Source organism: Teleopsis dalmanni, chromosome 1, assembly GCF_002237135.1.
Source record: "Teleopsis dalmanni isolate 2A chromosome 1, ASM223713v2, whole genome shotgun sequence".
NCBI lineage: Eukaryota > Metazoa > Arthropoda > Insecta > Diptera > Diopsidae > Teleopsis > Teleopsis dalmanni.
In genome coordinates, this window is record NC_051846.1 from 240,566 (window position 1) to 245,376 (window position 4,811).

Genomic DNA, 4,811 nt, shown 5'->3' on the forward strand with positions numbered 1-4,811 from the left:
TAATAGAAAGTACTTCGAATAAAAGATTAAGTTTGGCTGCATAGCTTATAAGTTTATATATGAAAACTCTTTCAAGACACTAGTAGTGTTTAAGTCGAAATATATCATCGTGTAAGAAACAAATCCTCGTAATTATGGGTAGTAAAGAAAATATCAAGGTAGAACCAGCCAGAGGCATTTTTACAGGCAAGAATGTGGCCAATGCTAAGGCTAGATATAGCGGCGACTGTGTTAAAGAAGGGGGCCCAAGTAACTTAAGCACAGTTATGGTCAATCCTGGACATAGACACAGCAGGTGGTCTGGTGTCCTTTCTTCGATAGCTTCTAGACACGCAATGCAGGAGCCACCGTGCCATGCTAGGCAACTAGAACTAGAACTAGAAAAACAAGGTTGACACAACAGGTTGTCTATGTTATAAATACTCTATTGAACGTTACGTTTACAGACTAGTTTTATTTATCTATAAGTTACATAGTGTGCATAATGAAAATTATAGATTATGGTAAAAAATTTATAGTTGCTAAGGCCGTCAACTTTCAGGTATTTACGATAAATATTTCTTTTTCCTGTGGTTGCTTTTAAATTAATATAGTGCTGGATAGATTGTATTATATAAACAATTTTAAAGTATATATAAAATCACTATAATAACAAATATCTATAAGATTTTTTTTATATAAATAAATAAATTAATAAAAATTTAATTTAAATAAAAATCTTCATAAACCATTCTTATTTGTTTTTAATAATGAAATTGTTTTTAGATTTGCATTCACCTTAGAACATTCCTTGATGTATATTGCAAAATGTTCATTGTAAGTATATTTTTAATATATTTAATGTATTTATATATTTATGTATGCTTTTTCGATTTCATTGGAAAATTTATGAAAAATAATAACGTAATATTTTAGTACTCATGATATATTATGTATTACGCATTTATACATTGAATCGAAAAATGCCATAACATTTACACTTCCAGCACATTTAATGCATAAAAAATGTCGCATTCGCTGACAACCACACCAACAAACGCATCCGGCAATCAAAGTATGACGTATTCACACTGACGCGGACATATGTACGTTAAATGCATTACTCATACGCCGTGGTGTCCACATTTGAAGCGAATGTGCAAGTCTGAAAAACGCAAAGAGCAAGAATATTTAATGCAAGCATATTTAAGAAGTTATAGAAATACAAAAAAAAAGGAAAATTCAATAAGACTTTTCACGTACTCAAGGACAAAATTATTAACAAAATTAAAAGAGAAAGTCTTTCTTCCAAATGCCAATATTTTTTTGGAAACTCATAAAATACGCATGAAATATATTTGCGTGTTGAGAATTAGACACATTGTGGAATTTATGTGTTTCCAGGTGACGGAAAAGTTGGTTGCTCCGTTGTTCCTTCACTTCCTTTCGCTTTGATCTGAAGTCATTTGGAAACCTATTATGTTGTTGGTAAAGAAAATTGAGCGGTAAATTTGGGACACGAAGTTGAAAGGTGACAATACAAATTGTGAAACAAAATATTTTACTTATTTAGTTGAAAAGTTAGTCTTCATTTGTTTTTGTATCGAACTATGGTATGCTTCGTAAGCACACAGACTTATATATAATATATTATTTATAAAAAAAAATTAATTGTTAAATTAATACTTTATATATATTGTTTATATTCAATGGAAAAGTAGCTGAACTTCTTGAGCAGAAGGCAGTGCATATAATACATCAGCTTAAGTGTTATGGTTTTGAAAAATAATTATCGTTTTCTTGAGAAATATTATTTATAAAGTCAAGCAGGCTATACGAGAGCTGACAGCTGTCTTAGATATTCATAGCCAGATAGAATGTAAGTCAAGTGTTTGCTCAACTGATTAGTGCATCCATTTAGTGATTATTACTATGCAATAGTGGCTTTAGCCATCAGAAAAGCCTAAATGAAAATTCTTTTAAGACCAGTCTAGAAATTAGCAAAGGAAAAAGTAAGATTATGATTATTGGGTATAAGTTTTTACTTTAATTTACCTATCGATCAGAAATCAAGGAGCTAGAATTTGTATAATGAACAATATCCCTCAGAAGCATAATAATACGAATATAAACGAAGTAGAGTAAGATCTTATTTTCCCAGCCTATTTGGCTGGATGTATAGAATATAGAATACATAGAACCGCAACCATACAACTACTGCTTTAAGATTTTAAGATATTCAATGTAAATGTCAATTATGGCAGAGCAGTACTGAAATCGATTTAAAAATAGAGATTTTTATATAACAATAAATACACCAAACCTTTCAAGTTTGATGGAACCAAAGCATATTTATGTCTTGGAGAAGAACACTAAGAAACGAATTAAGAGATGCAAATTATTTACACAATAACCAAGCTGTTTTCGATGACAGAATTTGATTTAAATTGGTACCAGAGGTTCTCTGTTCCACCCGGTATGACAGAATTTCATTCCTACATGAAAATTAGAAAGTATATTGGCGTCTAGTTCAATGGTTCAATAGGTGCATGACCTACACGATATCAGCTTGTAAGCAACTTCAGGTTAGGTTCTATCGCTGATTACTTGATGCCATATAAGTCAGTTTAAGGATATTAAAATATTATCTACAATTCGAAGAATGCTATATGCAATTATATCAAGTGAATCTGCTTTTTAAACATTTTTGATTTTTTGATGTGGGAGTTTGTAGAAAAGAAGGTGTTTAAAGTAATGGATCAATTAGCGTTACACAGAAAACGATCTATAACTATTATACTTCTAAATAGTTAGTCATTATTAAAAAATATACATTATGTATAGATAGATACTTCTTTATTATTTAATTTCAAAATTTTTTAAGTTAAGTATTATGTCTTAAGTCTAAAAACATTGGTTAGAGTTACTTAAAAAGATGTTGAAAAACAAAGAATACGACAACGACTTGATAGTCGTCTGTCGGAGGTGTTGGATTTATATACATTTACTTTCTTATATATATATATTATATAAGAATATATATATTATAATTTAAAAAGTTTTAGTTGTATATTATACAATTAAAAGTATAATGTTTAAATTGAAACTTTATCAAAAGAATGTCGAGTGGAAGAGTTGACATTAATAATTTTTTTCCAAAAAATAGTTATATATTTTTAAAGCCCTTATAGATATTGTTTAATATTTAATTATTGTGTTGTCAATTACAGATATATTTTTAAATATTATATTAGTATTATATTATTAATTATTGCTGACATATTGTCATTTGGGGAAACCAAAGAGATATTTTACGTCATCAAATGTGAAAACTGCATTTTCATGCACTAAAAAAAAAACTACAAACATGTAAAAAGTTAAACTTAAAAAGTATTTGTCAAATTTAATATTACAACTGACAAAAATTTATTTTAACATTTCGAAACTTTGCCAGTAGTTCCCGTTCGCACTACAGTGCGTATGAGAAACTTTCTTTGGAATAATTTTTCAATATTCAGTGCACAACTGTGAGTAAAAACTTTTCAGATTTGTTGAGATTTTTTCAAAGTAATTTGATTTGAAAACCTAAATTGACTTCCAATTTAAATGTCAATTATGGTAACAAAATCTAACAAATAACTTTGAATAAACTACAAATTTGACAAATTAAATTTGCTTGCATTTACTTTGCAAAATTTGACAATATTTGCCATTGAATCAATAGTCATATTTCAATTGTTAATTAATTATTAAAGTGATAGAGCGGGCTTTCAATGGAAATCAAACACTTCACATAATTGATTATGGTAATGAATTAAATTGGTAATTAGTTGACAGTGTTTGTGCCGCACTTGTGCGATTTGATTTATTGTCTTTATAATTCAAAACATATAAATGCCAATGTAAATCAGCCGCAATAGTGCTCAACAGTCTCAACAATACATCGAATAATTAATCTAATCAACGCGTTGTGGGTTCTTTTGTTTTTTGGTGATATACTCGTACATTATGCGATACAAAGTGGACGAATAATCAAGTATAATGCAAAATTAATCAAATTTTTGGCAATAAACTCTATCATTCTGTGAGCAATTCAATGTTATCAGTAAAAAGTTTTCTGTATATATAATACACAATTTGTTTGTTGGGTGCTGAGAGCTGGATGGGTTTTTAATTGCCATTATTTTAATAGTCTATTTGCTGCTTTGTTTATATTAAATTCTTATGAATTTCTAATTCTGCCCTCAATCAATAAACATTCATGTCACGTCGCTTAAACGTTTTTGGCCTCGTTACGACAAGAAACTATGTTTATAAACATTTTTCGCAATAAAAAAATTATTAGTTTGGTAGTCAATCAAATAAAGAATTTTTTATTTTTAAACAAACTTTTTATTATGGCTTTTGGTTTAAATAATATATTTCGATGACACTAGTCATCGACTAGTAGTATTTTATTTTTTTTTTATTTGTAGTATTGTGCGGAAGTATCTCGTACAGAAATTCTTAATGCTTTAATTAAATATTTATTTTCTTGAATTAATTTTTTTTTTATTTGATATGCGAACATTTTTAATTTTTATATCAGTTTTTGTTTTTTTTATAATAACAAAAAAAATTAATATATAAATTATTAGTTTGGAGTAATTAAATTTCATGCTAATATGACAACTCATTCTAGACTGAAACGGAATGATAGATCTACCATCCAGCTTTCCTTAAGATCACCCTGATTAATTTAATTTATACGCCGTGATATCTGGTAAATAAGCGCTGGCTATTTATGCAGAGTCCCCTTGAAATATTTTACAAATTGTCATATATTTCATTAT